General features: G+C 38.1%; 1 protein-coding gene across 9 annotated transcripts in view; it reads right to left on the bottom strand.

Annotated features, from left to right (window-relative positions):
• ZHX1 (zinc fingers and homeoboxes 1) overlaps nucleotides 1–14851 on the bottom strand; it is a 43442-nt gene extending 28591 nt beyond the window's left edge. For 5 of the 9 annotated variants that reach the window (XM_069080972.1, XM_069080974.1, XM_069080973.1 and 2 more), the window contains exons 1-2: nucleotides 14707–14851; nucleotides 7907–8023 (exon numbers count right to left, since the gene is read on the bottom strand). The gene's annotated coding sequence lies outside the window, so the exon portion shown is untranslated. Of the gene's footprint in view, nucleotides 1–7906; nucleotides 8024–13376; nucleotides 13438–14706 lie in introns of those variants that run through there. The other 4 variants (XM_069080975.1, XM_069080970.1, XM_069080976.1 and 1 more) reach the window with 3 other exon arrangements.
• Nucleotides 14852–17729: the final 2878 nt, after the last annotated feature.

Genomic DNA, 17729 nt, shown 5'->3' with positions numbered 1-17729 from the left:
ATTGAGCAGATCTATGCCTAAAGAAAATTAGTCTGGTATTGCTATCAGTGATGCAAGTGAAATTAGAGTCAGGAAAACCGATTAGAAGGCTCTTAACAACAGTCCAGATTATAATAATGGGAAAGAAAAGGGGATGGATATGTAGAGAATTGATAGGATTTGGTAAATTATTAGAAATAAGAGGACAGTGGAGTCAAAGGTAACTTGAAGGTTTCAAACATGGAACTATGTGAACAGTGGTGTCATAGACAGAAACAGAAGGAAAAGCATATTTATGGGGAACAAAAAAAAGATCTTAAAGAAAATCTAGGATATGGTCTTAATAGAACAGGATTTGGGGCGGCCAGGTAGCACAGTGAGTAAGAGCACCAGCTCCAGTATCGGGATGACTTGGGGATCGAATCCGGGCTCCAACACTTAGCACCCACCCAAAAACACCTGGCCATGTAACCTTGAGCAAGTTACTTAACCCCAATTGCTTAGTGGTGGCGAGGTGGCTCAGCGAGTAAGAGCACCAGCTTCAGCATCGGGATGACCTGGGGATCAAATCTGGGCTCCGACACTTAGCACCACACCCAGAAATAACTGGCTGTGTAACCTTGAGCAAGTTACTTAACCCCAATTGCTCATAATAAAAAAAAAATAGAACAGGATTTTACTTTTAGGACCACAGCATAAGATACAAAAATGACCAGGAATTGTATATATCTAACAAGAACCTGGAGACTGTTTAATATGACTAATTTTTAAACTAAAAGGGAGATAGATTCAGGAAAAGGGGGGGAAAATCATGCTCAGATATGTTACTAATAAACCAGATACCAGACAGCAATAAGTACAAAATAGAAATACCAAAGGTACACATGATCAGTAATCTATGGGAAATGATGATGTCAATCAAACAACGATACTTCAGATGTCAATATACCAATGTACTATGTATCTCTATTCACATAAAAAACAGATTTGAATGTGAAGACATAAGTATAACCTCATTAGGTATGCTTGAAACTGTATAAGCTATGGCCGATTACTAGAATGCGGCTTATTACTAGAAAGAGTACACCTCATTCAAAGGAAAAATGTAGGAGAGTAGGTGACATGATACTATACATCAAAATCACAGGATAAAAGTTTTAAAGTTGAGAGCTTGGAGCTTATTAGTCCAAATCATACCCCCAAAATGAAATCTCACGATAATATACCTAACAATGATTATCCATGTTCTTGTTTCAAGTCTTCTAAGGAAGAATCACCTATCTTTGTCAAGATAACTCATTCCTTTTTTCAATCACTTCTAACTGTTAAGAAGTTTTCTTTGAAATCAAGTCTAATTTTGCCTAATGTAACAGTTTACCCTCAGTTCTTGGTTCTGCCCTCTGGGACCAAACATAACAAACCTAATCCTTCCTTTATTTAACAGTCCTTCACATATGGTTGTTAACCATTATGTTCCTCCTAAGTTTTCTTTTCTGCAAGATAAATATCCTCTAATCCTTCAATCCTTCCTTCCTCATACAACAAAGACTAGGGGGCCATTCACTATCTTGGTTTTCCTCCCTTACTCTTCAGCTTATCAATATCCTTAAACTGTGAGGCTAAAACTGATACTTTAGATGAAATCAGATCAAGGCAAATAACAAGACTACCACCTCCTTATTCCTGGAATCTAAACCTTTCTTTAATGCATCTCAAGATCAAATTAGTTTTTTTAGATGCCATATAACACTTTACATTTGGTGAGCCTGCAGTCAATTAAAACTTACAGATGCTTTTTTGTACTGCTATCTAGCCACACCTTTCCCATCCTGCACTTGTGAAACTGATTTTTTTATATCCAAAAGCAAACCTTTACATTTATTCCAACAATGTTTTAGCTAGTCAAAATCTTTTTGAATCTTCTCTGTCATCTGGTGTGCTAACTATCCCTCAGCTTGGGGCTATCTGCTTAATAAGCATGCCACCTAGGCCTTTATCCAAGTCACTGATAAAACTGTTTAAGAGCACAAAGAAAATAAAATGTACAATTATGATTACACAAAACACCCCCCCAAGAAAAAAATCAATTCCATTAAAATCAGAATGGAAACAATTAATTGGGAAAAATCTTTCAAGAAAGTTTCTCTAAGGGTCTAATATCTAGGACACTTATGAAATTGATTCGAATATATGAGAACAAGAGCCATTCCTCAATAGAGAAAAGGTCAAATAACAAAAAGAGAGTTTCCAGAGGAAGAAGTTTGAGCTATCAACTGTCATTTAAAAAAATGTTTCAAATCACTAATAACTTGAGAAAGGTACATTAAAACAACTCTAGGTTTTTGTTTCACAACTATCAGACTGGCAAAGATGACAAAAAAGGAAAATGACAGTTGTTGGAAAGGCTTCAAGGAGGACAAACACATCAATACACAGCTGGTGGAGTTATGAAATGGCCTAGTCATTCTGGAAAGTAATTTTGTCATAGGCCCTGAAAATCACTAAACTGTAGATACTCTTTGACCTAGCAATACTACTATTAGGCCCATACCTCAAAGAGACTAAAAAAAAGCCCAACAACCAAATAAAATATTATTTAAAAACAACAACAACAACAACAAAGTCCAGAATTGGACCCCATATTCCAAAGTGTCTAACCAATATAGAGCAGAAGGGTACTACCATTTCTCTTGTTCTGAAAATTATGTCTCTATTAATATGTAACCTGCAATCATTTTAATTTTTTGGCCATTTGACACCAATAATATATTGAGTAGAGTCTACTAACATAGATCTTTTTCACATGAACTGTTATCCAGTTTGTACCTCCCCCATTTTATATTTAATTTAGTCATTTTCCTAATCCAAGGCTAGATTTTACATTTATCCCTATTAAATTCAAGTCGTTAGTCTGAGCCCACCATTTTAGTTTGTAAAGATCTTTGTGGATCTAGTGTTACCCCTCTCCCAGAAAATTTTAGAAGCATGCCATCTCTACTCCTGTAACCTAAGAAAAAAGAACTAGAACAAAATGTGCATTTGGCCTGAAGACTAGAAGACTTAGACAGGGAGCAAAAGAAGGGATATCTGAAGGGTGTTCGTGTAGACTTGACAGGTTTAGATACATTCTCCTTGGCCTTAGAGCACTGGGTAGAAACTGTAGAAATTAGGTATCAAGCTTGGTATAAGGATGAAACTACTTAACATTTAAAGTTATCTGGGAATGGAATGAGCAGCAAGCAGTGAGACACAGGAGTTAAAAAAAAATCTATGGGGTGGCTAGGTGGCAAAGTGAATAGAGCACCAGCCCTGGTGTCAGGAGGACCTGAGTTCAAATCCGGCCTCAGACACTTAACACTAAAAAACTAGCCATTTGTGTGACTCACTTAACCCCAACTGCCCTCCAAAAAGCAAAAAAAAAAAAATCTATGACTCAACTGCTCCAGTCTACTTGCTATTCCTTGCATGAAGGAATTCACGCATTTCCATGCCTGAAATGCTCTCCATCTCCTCACCCCCACTTTGTAGTTTCCATGTCTACCTTCACAACAAAGTTCAAATCCTACTCTCTTTGGGAGGACTTTTCTAGGCTACCTACTGCTACTGCCTTCCCCTGAGGCCACTTTCTATCTATTCTATACCAAATTTGCATGTATCTAAATGTTTACATGTTGTGTCTCTCGTTAGAATGGAAGCTCCTGGAAGGCAGAAATTGTCTTTTGCCTTTCTTTGCATTCCCAGTGCTTAGCATAATGCCCAGCACACAGTAAGTGCTTAATAAATACTTGTTAAAAAAAAAAAGTTGAACATTACCAAGCCAAAGATAAATCCTTAAGGCACCCTATGAAAGATATCCCTCTAGGTTCACAATGATCCATTTATCACTACTTTCTTTGCATAATCATTCAAGCAGTTCCAAATCTACCTTTTAACCATAATCTACTCAACTACCTTGAATCAATTCAAAAATTCAATCATCAACCAATCCTAAAGGTCTATTTTTCTCCCAAGAGTATAACTCAGGGCAACAGATTTCTTAAGCTAATATCTTGTCACAAAAACCCATGTTTGGGGGCCCTTAAGTAAAAGCTCCTAACCCAGACAATCCAAAGGATCAAGAACACTGTACTTAACCCACAACACTAAGAGTCAGTAGTATCATACTACAGTAACAGGGTAATTTCATCCAGATTCTCCTGACCTCATTAGACAAAGACCTGACTCCTTCCTCAGAAGAGGAATCCATCTGAGAACATAGAATTCGGAAGGATCTTAGAGTCTCTTGCATCACCTCTGTATTGGGACCACAATTTGAAACCAGGCCATTAAACTCCAAATTGAGCTCTCTTACCCTCCACATCAAACTGCCTCCTTTTCTTGCAAGTGCATCCTACTTGTATGTAACAGAGCAAAACAGGTGGTGATTCTGTTGTGCAAAGTAGTCAGTCACATGGTAAAATATAGGACAGATTTTTGGTGGTTCTGGGTCTAGTATCATGTAAATCACTAAAATCAGTTTTGTGCAACCTATATCGAGGTCAAGGGCTGCTTTGGAAAGCCTAAAGGAGTGATGCTGTCCCTCACTATAATACTGTGACCTTAGTCCTTAGTAGCCCCTTCCTTCATTATAAACCTGGACTTATCCCAGGGACAAGGCATCATTACATGTAACAGTGGATATTTTGACAAAAATAATCTATTTCCTTCCCTGTGCCATATGCCTACTCCTACCTGCCTATCTGGAGACAGCACAAAAGTTTCTCTCACAAAGAGACTAGCTTCTTTCTGGCCTACCCATTTACCTTGTGTTTAGATGCAACTAATTTCCCATTTTTGGTCAGCACTCTTCTCCATATTGCATGCCAAGAGCCATTTTTTTCCTCATGTTTATCATCCCCAGAGCAATGGCCAAATGGAAGAGAACCAGATTTCCATTACATTAGTTACCATCAAGGTAATTGGCCTGTCTTAAGAATGAATTTTAAAAATCTGTTTTAACAACACCTTTACGACTTCCAGTCAGAATACATCAACTCGGAATTCTATCCTTGGCTTTTCTAAACCTTCCTATCACACTATACTGGTGATCTGAGAGAGTTAAAAGCTGCTCAGCCAGATATGCAACCTATCCCAGAAGCTGTATTCACCATCAGCCATCATCCAATTCCAAGCAAATCCCTGCAATATGGTAATCAAGCCTGGCTATTGACCTGGAACCTCTGTGCTTACTAACCCTCCCCTAAGAGGCAGGCACACTTGGTTCTTCAATACAAAGAAAGCAGTGAATTTGATGGTGTTTTGACTAAAGCTCCCTAACAATGCCTCAATCAATCTGACAGTCAGACAACAAGCATTTGTTACCTGTGTACCAGGAACTACGATAACTTCTGGTGATATTAAAAAAAGGCAAAAGCAAAAACAAAACCTTTCAAGAAGCATATAGTCTAATGAAAACCACATGCAAATATTTAGGTACATACAAGATATATATAGAGAATATATGAAGGTAATCTTAAAAGGGAAGGGATGAACAGCAAGAGAAACCAGGAAAGCCGCACCCCTTTCTCTCCCCACCTCCCCGGGCAGAAAATGAGATGTGAGCTGAGTCATGAAGGAAAGAAAGCAGGGAAACTAAGGAGCTCTTATGAGAAGACAGAACATTTAAGGCATAAAGCACAACCAGTGCAAAGACAAAGATACAGATGTGTATCTACCTAGTTTTCTCCCAATCACTGCTTTGGATCTAGGTCTTTAACAACCCCCTCCCAATGCTATGATGTCCTCTCCAGTAATGACTAATGGTAATGGAAGGATTGGCCTCCCAACACTAACAGGGCCACCTCTAGTACTTAGAAAGGCTATGCACTGGACAAGCATAAATGGGAGCCCACTAAGAACCTTGACCAAACCTAATAAATGTCATCTATTTTCAGTATCTGCATAAAATGTGACATCCAGTGGAGACCCATAGAAACTAGAGGATGATGTCCAGGCTTCACTGCTAACACAGCTATGGAATATTAACAGAAGCATAGATGATTAAAGGCCATGAATGTACCTAAGAATGGCCCATGGGTCCCCTGAGTCCTCAGTATGTAAATTTAGTTTATCAGCTATGATAACTCAGAGTTCCTAAAAAACTCATCTTGCCTTGTGTGACTCTGATCATTCTTTGTTGAAAATGAAGCAATCACATCCCCATCTGATGGATTTCTGTCCCTGCTTCAGCAAAAACAGTTGGTGCCTATTATACTGCCCTATGCTGCACAAGTATTGTCCCCAATCCCACAACACTGGGAAGCTCACTTTAACAATTTTATTAAATGAGAATGGGAAAGAAGAAGAAAGGCAGAACTACCCCTGAACTCTCTGAACTCTTCCTTTAGGGGAACTATTATCTTACATCTCTAACACACAATTTTTCTAACACATGATAGAGTTCATATGTATATGCATATATTTACATATTGAAATGTTATTTCGATGTGTAGTTAGAAATATGTGATTATGAACATATATTTCTAACTATACATATAACCAACATTACTACAGTAATAGTATATATATAGTGAAATATTAATTGCTAGAGTGAAAATTCTTGCCATTATTAAAAACTATGGATTACTGTGGAATGTCTGAGTGTGACTGCAAAATTTGGGATAAAAATAAAATTTCCTTGCTTCTTTCAAGAAGGGGTGTTAAGTCTACCACAAAAAGTATGACACGAAAGTCCTACTCCAGGTTGGATCCAGATTATCTGCAAAAGCTCAAAGAAACCACTTGCATATTCATTAGTATTCCCCAAATTCCAAAACTTAACATTTACATACTTCACCAGGGGTCATAAGGATTTAATTACTTTCAAGTTAAAAGTTATCAGTATCAGGGGTGGCAAGGTGGCTCAGCGAGTAAGAGCACGGGCCCCAGAGTCGGGATGACCTGGGGGTCAAATCTGGGCTCAGATACTTAGCACCACACCCAGAAATAACTGGCCGTGTAACCGTCAGCAAGTTACTTAACCCCAATTGCTTAAAAAAAAAAGTTATCAGTATTAATCAAGTCAAACAAGGTGAACTGTTTCATTTTAGGGAAAAGGTGAAAGGGGATCTTTCATATGCCACTCAACAAATTCCTGTCTAGCATACTGTAGGAACTCAAAAAAATGTTTGCTAAATTATTGTAGTTTTAGCAGCTGGGTTAAAATATTTTGTAAATATACTGAATAACATTGTTTATAATGGTTGATTAACCAATACCTCCTAAAAAGTCAGAGATTTAACAGATTAAGTAAAATTCTGATAAGTAATACAAAACAACTATTTCAAAATTTATTTTTAAAAAAAGCTTATGCACAATTAAATATTTTGATTTAGGTAACTGTAAGCGAAATAAAACAAGTTTTAGTTTAATCTCTCGCTATCAGGGTATACATTTTGAGGTACCAAGGGATTTTTCTTTCCAGCTGTTTACTTTTAAAAGTGTGCTTTCTTTTTTGAAGGGGGAAGGCAGGGCAATTGGGGTTAAGTGACCTGCCCAAGGTCACACAGCTATAAAGTATTAAGTGTCTGAGACTGGCTTTGAACTCAGGTCCTCCTGACTCCAGGACCAGTACTCTATTCACTGCACCACCTAGTTGCCCCTAACAGTGCTCTTAATGTGTAAGTATAAGCACAATAAAATTTGATTAAATCAATTTATATTTGCATCAAGATCTTAATAGTATAAGATAAATTTTAAGCATATTTTAAAATCAAGTAGCCAGTACCTTCATTGCTTTTAAAGTTGTGAAAATAAATTTTAAATATAGTTTTAATTACATACCAGCTTTCTGAACTTTGAAAGACTTGGTCACCTGCAGTATTAATCTCTGTAAAGTATAAGTATATAAATATCTAACATTCCCATTCCAAAACCAAGGGACACATACTTGCCATATTTTCTCCAGTATTCTATCCTTTGAAGAAGTAGGGAATGCCTTCCAGTTAGAGGAGCTTAGCTCAAGCCATTACTAACTACAAACGCCAAATTAGCCATGCACCTTTTCCTACAAAGAGAATAAAGACAGTTAGGTCCTGATATATTTCAAGTGTGCTTTTCATTTGTGTAAGGTTATATATAGAAGTTAGCAAAAGTTTATAGGAGAGGTCCAGGTTTTTGTTAAAAAGAAACAGACCTTTAAAATTTCTTCATGAAAAAGTTAAAACAATCATCTACAAGGCCAAAATTAACATTAGAATAATGGATACACATAGTTTACAAATGTATTTAGGAAATTATACAATAAATTGATATAAAGCCACCAAATAAAATTTCTATTATAATGAAAATTTCCATAATGTGAATATTCTTGTAGGTAAGCAGTCATTTTCAAACTTTCAAAGTTGTTTGTTACATGTTATTTGTGCAGTATAATTTTGGAAATTAAGATGCAAAGATTAACTTTTCAAAAATCTGCGTAGAATTTTAAAATTGAATAATAAATTTGGTGTAATGGGAAAACACTGGATTTGGAATCATTGGACCTAGGTTCAAATCCTAACACTGCTTCTTCTTAACTGTTTGGCCTTAACTTCTCTGAGTCTGTCTCCCCATAGGTAAAGAACTAGATTATCTCCAAAGTTTCTAAAAGCTATGATCCTATGAATCTTTGCTAAAATTGGATATAGCATGTATAAACTATGATTTTGGAAGTGTGTATATTTAAAAGTGCCAATATTTTTACCCTAACACACCAATATGTATTATTTTAAAGTGAAATTGTTGTCATTTTTATTAATACTACACTACATAAACCAATAGTCCAAGTTAAACAGGAAACCAATGGTACCCAATGATATCTAATACAATGGCAGATGGTGACAGTCTGTTTTAAGGAAACCACCTATTTATTTCTGCTAGAAAACTAGTAGCAAATGGCTTTACGATGATCATATCTTAAAATGTAGCATCCAAACATTTGTTGGATGAGCATTATCATCATTCCAGCCAATAAATTGGAAATTTTTTCTCAGAAAAGTAAAAGGTTTGTTTCCAAAAATATGGCGTATAACTAGAGTATTTAAGATTTCAGGGGAATATAATGAATATTTCAAATTATTTTCTCACCCTCACAATAATTAAAAAATCATATAGAATATTTATATAAAATTGGATTTGTTTTTCATATGTAAGTCAGAGTCTATCATATATAGCAAGATAATTTTCCAAGATACATAATTTGTACTTGTCAGGGAGCTTCATCGGATATAGCAAACAAGTCTACCCAAGACTTTTTTTCAAGTTATATAATGACAATTCTATTCATAATTCTTTCTATATATCTTTCTGAACAGTATTTAATACTGATACTTAAGAATTGTGTTGCACTCAGGAGAAAATAAGTAGTATTTCCTGGTAGGTCCAGCAGATTACATTTTTGTCTATGACTGGAATTCTACAGATTCCATTTGGTACCTTCTTGTTGTTATTCTTTAGGCCTTCAACAGGATATGAACTAGAGATATCAATGGAAAGAGTTGCCAAATTTTAAATGCGTTCCAAAATGAATAATTGATATTGCAAAAATTGGTGGCCTATTAGATTATGTTTTTAAATTGCACAGTATTCGCAAAATGCTCCACAGAACAACAGAATGATTTAAAAAGGGGGGAGATACTGGGGTAAATTTATAGGGATAAGTTTCCACTGGTTCAAATTTAGGTTTTGTTTAGGTTTTTAAAAAATACTTTAACACCTTGGATGATAAAAATGATCAGACCTATCTGATATTTCATTGATTCCTAAAATTAGCATCAATAATTCATTTTAGAACATCGCCTTCTAAATTACCGAAGTAAATTTTTAAAAGGTGCTTTAAGATTTCTAAAAATTTAGTCATCTTTTTAAAACATTTGAGTTTTTTTTAAACCCTAAAAAATGGAGTGTTTTTGATGTTTTTTGATGATAGGTGGATTTTAAGCATAAGAATTAACTGCATTGTTCCCATTTACAGGAACAGCATTTTAGAACTATAAATGGATGTTAGAGATCATGTTATTTAACCTACTAAATTGAGGTTACGATGACTATGGAAGTCTGAGATTTCCTGAGTGTTGATAAGAGTCTAAAAGTTCTCTGAATAACCCAAAAAAGAGACTTCTTAAGTTTGCTGAAAATATGTACCATACATAAATGAATAAGCGGTCAAGCAAATCTTGTTTTCCATTTCATGTTATTACCGTATAAAACAATGTTATACCCAGTCAGTTTTAGCAATTAGATACTAATGGATAATTATTTCCTCAGTGAAAGACAGAAGAGTTATTCTGTACTCTCTTCTTCAGGCTTTTTCTTGAAATGCACATTTTCTCTACAATTTTTTAAGTGTCATCTTACAAAACTAATGAGGAATCTCATATGAATATTTTAACAATAATAAGGAGAAAATGTTCTTCTGAATTTAAAAAAAAATTTTTATTGTTTTATTTAGGAATGGGTCACATTTTCCACAAACTTCTAAAAGGGTCTGTTGGGTTATACAAAGAACTTCAAAGGAGTACATCTGGCACAGAGCAAAATACACAGAGACAAGGAAAGTAATTAGAGACAACAGTACCATCCCACAATCCCTTGTCCCAATAACCAAAAGTTGAGGTGGAAAACCACAGGAGAAAAAAGAGAGAACCAAAATGCCACAATAGGAAATGCTGTGATGCCAAACTTCAATAAACATGTTTAAACATTAATGATTTTCAAGACAAGTGCAAATATATCATAGTACAGGAACATAAAACTGTAATATTTTCCCCAAATACTTTTTTCTTGATTCTGAAAGGCTTAGAATTATTTACCATGTCATCCATAAGCAATCTGAAATCAAATATATTCAAAATTATGAACATCACTAATTCTGTGTAAGATGAAACTTTCAATAATATTTGAGGGCCTAGGATAAAATTCAGTGTCAACTGGTTTATATAGTTCTTTTCTAAGTCACATTAGTCCAGAGGCACTGAATATTTGGATAAAAAACAACAGGGTTGTTTGTTTTTTTTTTTTTAACAGAGACTGATTTAGGATATTTGAGTTTTTCAAAACTGATTTTATTCCCTCAATCACACTGTAAAATAGACAAAATGCTACTAAGATTACATTTCCCTAAAAAACAGAAAAGCAATCACATACAAATTGATACCTATTTATTTTTCAAATAATTAGCTGTAAAATATGGAGATTTCCAGGAAAAATTCTATTTCTATTCTATTGCTTTAGTTATGCAAACCTAAGTATTCATGACTGCATGAATATAAGTTAAACCCACAATCACAAGAAAACATCTATTAGTAATCTTAGAAATATCTACTCTTATTTGAAGTCTCATAGCATACTTTTGACAATGAAATGCAATTTACAAAAATTCTGACATTAAATTATATACTGACTTTAATGATTTTAAGGAAAACCAGAAGCTCAACAGTAAATGTGAAGCACTCTTAACTACAAACAGTACTGAAAAGGTCACTTCTAATACTGAAATGAAGCTTGTGCTAATCATAAAATATTAGCATTTAAAACAGACTAACCACTTTTAACCTAAAATTTTCAGCACTTCCCAAATTCAAGTAAAGTATTTTATTCCAAATCTCCAATAAATCCTGAAACATTCATTGGGGTTTCAACAATATGTTAAGTGATTAGTTTACTGATAACCATAGAAAAAAGAATGTACCAGCACTACTGTTTGAGAAAAGCCTTTGTTGTAAACTTGACTTATAATAAAAGTTATTCCTCTGTATTTCTCCTTTGTACACTAATACAATAAAGTATAAAAAATATAACTTTAAAACAGCTTGCTTTCACATGTTAAAATACAAGGTCACAAAAGGGGAAAAATACCCGATATAATCTATCACTTGTGAACTATTATGTTACCAAAACTTAAAATCTATGTTGAATTAATATATCTTTTAAACTTTTCAATTAAAACATTAAACATAAAATAATTGTCCCATTATTAATAGATTAGAATAGTGGTCCCCAAATCTAATGAAATGATAAAGTTCAACAGGAAGAAATCTATTAATGAGTGTTCCCCACCACAATCACATTTGCATTTTCAGTATTAGCATATTTTCATACCATCTGGCAATGGTGCTGCTCTTGGTCTGCCCATCAATCTATTAAGAATTGAATGTTAAACTAGAGCTATATGAACCTTTCCGAAATTCAAGAAAAGAAGACATACAATGTTTTTGAAAAGTCTGCAATTACAAATTGTTCTATAATAATATTTGAAATTTATAAAGGTACTTTTCATGTAAGAAATTAAAAGCTCTTGTAAATGGAGAACAGCTTAAGAAATCTGCATGAATCACAGCTGGCATGAGCTACTGATTCCTCAGTTTCATTCCTTCGTTTTCTTTTTTCATTTTAATTATATTTAAAGCATTTGGTGAGAGATTGCTTACATAGAAAAGAAACTGGTGAATGAAATAGTATTTTGTATTTAAAGGATTCATAAAATTTAATTCTTGTTTTATAGACACATTTACTTAACCCTGAAAATGGAAGGAGAAAGAAAGTACAGAACATGGAGTGAAGAAATCAGTTGAATGCCCTTTCCTTTTCATTTCATTACTCATAATTGCCTTTGACAGTTCATATACAATTCTTTAGTTTAACATCAGCGACATAATTACTATTTAAGAAATCAAATTTCTGGGGCAGCTAGGTGGCCCAGTAAATAGGACACCAGCCCTGGAGTCAGGAGCTGAGTTCAAATCCAGCCTCAAATATTTAACCCTTAATAGCCATGTGACCTCAGGCAAGTCACTTATCCCCAACTGCCCTGCCTTCCCCCCCTCCAAAAGAAAAGAAATCAAATGTCTGGATTAATATATTAGCACTATCATTCAATATCTGCTAATCCTCACCTCCAGCCAGTTTGTGAATTAGAAAAAAAAGACATCTCATCCTTTTGGAAATAATGTAACACTATCAGTAGATTTGAGCAGGAAGTGAGAAGGGGAAAAAACACAAAAACATACCAAACATCTACAAACACCAAACAAAATAGCAAATACATATTAACAGTTCCTGAGGTTGCCTGCAGGAAGCTTCTTTCCCCACAAAGAAATAAGCCACCTACTTCTTGTTTCCTCCTTTTTGGCCTCAAATGAGACTTTCTTCCATTGTATTTCAGAGTTCCTAATCCTGATTATTTACACAAACATATATGTTAACTCAATGACTACTGAATTTTACTCACAGGAAGCATTTCTACTCTTCAAGTTGCTTCTTTGTATTTTCCCCCATCTTAAATCTTATCTCAACTCATAAAATTTCCTCTTCAAAAATCTTCCCACACTACAGCACCACAAGACTTTAAGTATTCTAATTTTTCCTTCATTGTCACCCACCTCCCCAAGGAGCTTGATTTCTCTTTCTCCTTTATTCCTGAGAAACCTGGTGTCTCTGTTGGGGATAAAACGGTAGTTACAGTCCTATTATCACCTGCCCTTCTCCCTAACAATTTTTCCCTTCCTATCAGCCCAGTCCCGTCACTATACATTCTTCTGACTTTTGCATCAACCTCTCCTTCACTAAATACATATTCCTAAAGAACAAACTGTCTTCTAAAGAACAAACTGGATAAGCAGTGTCCCCATGACTCCCTTTAAGGAGGACTGAATTACTTTTACTAGTGCCCTTCATTCCAGTCCTTCCTTCACTAAGACCCCAAGTCTCGATACAGGTCCTGACGTTCAGAAATCAAGGGTTAGCACTTCATTGCCATCTTTCCCTCAAGACTTCCAATCTCCGTCTGTGCGACACCACCCCAACCCCAAGAGAAAAAAACAAACATTGCCCTCCAAAGCCCAAACTCGACAGGGGAGAGAAGGACGCCCTGCCCTTTTCTAACTCTCCTGTCACCCCAGGAGGATGGAGTTTCTGCCGCTCCCTCCTCGCCTCCCAGGGAAAGAGATTCTGCCCTCCTATCAGTCTTCATTCCCTTCCCGAAAGGATATATCCCCTCTCCGTCCTCCCAATGCCACCCAAGAAATCTGGAGGGAGGTTCTGTCCTTCCTCACCTTCTCCCCTGGCCCTAACATCCCCAGTGGGAGAGAGAGAAGAGGCTGGGTACTTCCTCACACTCCCCCTCTTCAGTATCTCAGGGTAAGGAAGGATGGAGGCTCTGTCCTCCTTCACACTCCCCCAGCAGCCCCGGGGAGGGAAGAAGACCGTGTGCTATTCTCACCCCCTCTCAGAGAAGATACATCTCAGAGAAGAGGAGGCCCTCTCCCCTCATCTCACTCCTCAGCACCCTGGGGAGCTCAGGAATCTCCGTCCTCTCCCCACCCTCCTCTATGTCACCCCCGGGGAGGGCAGGAATCCCAGTCCTCTCCCCACCCTCCTCCATGTCACCCCCGGGGAGGGCAGGAATCTCCGTCCTCCCCTCACCCTCCTCCCCATCATCCCCGGGGAGAGAAAGAGGCGCTGTCCTCCTCTCCGGTCCTCCCCATCACCCCCAAGAAGAGAAGAAGGCTCTGCCCTACCCGCCCTCCGCCCCCCGCCCCCCGCCCGGGGAGGCCCAGCCTCGAGCCTCCTCCCTACAGTTCCGAGGACGGTGATTTTCCCTCCTCTTCCAGGAGCCCCCCGCCGCCCCAAGAGGTGAGTAGTAAGAAGAATGTCTATTGCCCTGGAGCGGGGTGGGCAGACCGCCCGTGCCCTCTGCCCGAGAGCCGCTACCTGGTGGGGCCGCCGCCGCCTCGGTGCCCGCGTACCCCGCCGTAGCCGCCGCCGCCGCCGCCGCCGCCGCCGCGGGCTCGGGCTCTCCTCACGGCCCCGCCGCCGCCGCCATCTTGCATTTCAAACCAGCTGCACTTTTCAGGGAGTCAACTCTGACCTGTGAACTCTAAACCCGGAACCATTCTGCGGGTCAGAGCGGGACCTCACATACTCCCGGGGCCCCGCCAGCCCCGGCGCCCCGGCGGCCCCCGAGGGGAGGGGGCACGGGGAAAGAGGGGGGCACTGAGTTCGTGGTCCTGTGGCTCGAGACGCGGCGCGCAAGCGCGCGCAAGGATGCCGGCTGGCGGCCCAAGGGAGGACCCGCGCGCGGCGCGCGCCCCCCACACCGCACTGCACACCCAGCTGGGCCGGGGGTTCTTCTGGGGGAGCGCTGCGCCCGACTGTTTGACACACCGCAGGAGGGGGCAGGAGGAGGAGCAAGCCCCGCCCCCCTGTCAATGGCAGTCCCACCTCCTCTGCGTCACTGCGTCACCGTACCCATCGGCCACGCCCCCATACCCACGTGTTCCATTCAATTTTCCCCCTCTTTCACGAACATTTTTGCCACTTCTCGGGGCCTCATAACGCCCCCTTTCCCGCCAAGTAGTACAGAGGCGCAAAACCGTTCCCTGATTTCTTAACCAATAGTCTTCCATCCCATAAACAATAACAACAAAAGTCAATTAGATTCTTCAATTGTTTCCTCAAAGGAGGAAAGGGAAATCCGGATTGCAATAGTTAAAAATCCGATCTCTGCTCCTCAGAAGTGTATGAAGCAAGGGGTGGACTCCCCACATACAACCATTGTGAGACACCCACACGTGAAACACACACATACACATCACACCCCGGACAGATCTTCCATTCACTTTGGTTGAAGGGAGATGGTAGTAATAGCTTGCATTTGGTTTCAAGATGTGCATTCAGAGTTACCGCAGGTGCTTTCCTCTACTGTTGTTGGGTGCTTGTTTTTTTTTCCCTTTAGCTCTAGGCTGCTAAACCTGTCATCACCTTTACCTGCTGATCGCATTTTTCCTGAGCCTTCTGGAGTTCGCTAAGAAGCTGACAGACGAGAAACTCACTCAGAGCCTTTACCCCACCCCACCAAAGGATGGCAGGACTACAGTATAGTTGTTTACATTTCTTTTCCAAGTTACTTAATGCATTCCATTCCAGCAGGGTTTTTAATGATCATTTTTTTTCTCTTAGACATTTATTGACCCTCCAGTTAGCAACATATGTTAAACTTTACCAAGGTCTTCTGCTCAGAGGTAAGAGCTACTACTAAATTGTGTCTTTGTGAACTTTGGCAAGTCCTCTCATTCTCAACTTTCAATATCTGTAGAATGCTGTTGGTAGTAATTAGGGGTGGTAAGGTGGTGAGATCATGAAGCTCTGGAGCTGAAAGGGACCTCAGAAGTCATCTATTTCAGTCCCCTCATTTTACAGATAAGGAAACTGAGACCTGGGTGATTAACAAGTTTTCCTTCATCACACAGTTAATGACCACTAGAAGCAGGTTTAAATGAAAGTCCTATGAAGCCAGAGCCTATGCTCATTCCACTGTACCAAGGCAGGTTAGATTCCTGTTCTTATTCGAAAACTCAAGTTGCATACATTACAGATAAAAGCCAGCTTCAGACCAAATCACACCCTTCACACAAGTACTTTCTTCAAGGTTTTTTTAGTGCCACTTCCAATCTGAAGCCTTTTCTAATCCCACTTCCCCCTTTCCCAGAAATTATATTGTATTTACTGATGTTATATTGTATTTAATTGATATTATATTATATTTACTTCATATATATTTTGTATTTGTGTGAACATTGTTAGGTTGGAGAAAATGGATGACAGACACAAAGTATAAGCAAGCATGAAGGGATTGAGAATCTGTATCACTGGAAGAATTCCTCAATCAATGTGATCATAGACCATAGATATGGTATTGCAGTATCAGAGAGTATACAGTGTTTCTAGTACTTAACACGGCTCTTGGTCCAAAATTAGGTATTTAATAATTACTTGTTGACTTGATTTTCTTCCAATAGATTGTATGTTCCATGAAAGCAAGGGCCAGTTTCATTTGTTTTTATATTTCTAGGATCTGGCATAGTACCTGACACATAGTAGACACTTAATTGCTTGGTGAATGGATAAAAAGGTAGCCTTGAAGAGGTAAAGAAATAACAAAGAAGCAACCTAAAGGTAGAGGGAAGAGAAACAAATTTTTCTTAGTGATAATAATATACTTAGAATGATGGAGTGACTAAGTCTCAGATTTTTTTGTTTTTTGTTTTTTTATTTTAGCCTCAGCTGTCAGCCTTCATGAGTCCAGTGCCAAACCACAGGGACTGGAGTGATAACTCTGGTTCTCCTTCCCTAGGGACTATCCATAAAAGTCACATTGAGAATAGTATCTTATATCGATTGCCAGTTTTTTGGGTATGTTGGCATGAGTCAAGACTGTCATAATCACTACTCAAAAAAAATTGGCTGTTACAGACCCAAGCAATATGAATATATGTTTAGCATAGCAGATTGTGCCAGCCCACATAAATCTGGTTTCAGATCATGCTTCAGAATAACTTGTTTTTATTAAAATCAACTCATTTGTAAAAATTGTAAATATGTCTGAATTCAACAGCTGCGTGGCTACAAAAGTAAGGAATTTTAATCAGTAGATTGGCACATTGGAAGAGTCTAGAAATTTTTACATATATCTACTGGTTAAAACCATACCCCCTCCTTGGTTGGTTGTTGTCCTTCATGCTTGAAAAGGACCAAAGTGACATCACTATGTCCAGGTTAAGGCACAGTGTGTCCAACTGTGGTTGATCAGACCAATACAAGTTTGAAAATTTCTACCACAGATCAGGCACACATAATCCGTATTTAGTTAGACTAACAACATTTTACAGATATAAGAAACTGAGGCCCAGAGAGATAAAAATGACTTAACCCAAGGTCATAGAGACAAATTATAC

This window comes from Petaurus breviceps, unplaced genomic scaffold, assembly GCF_028583685.1.
Source record: "Petaurus breviceps papuanus isolate PSGF00001 unplaced genomic scaffold, PetGlider_PUasm1.0 98, whole genome shotgun sequence".
Classification (NCBI taxonomy): domain Eukaryota; kingdom Metazoa; phylum Chordata; class Mammalia; order Diprotodontia; family Petauridae; genus Petaurus; species Petaurus breviceps.
The sequence above is the reverse complement of the archived record's forward strand: the minus strand, read 5'-3'. Positions and strand labels throughout refer to the sequence as shown.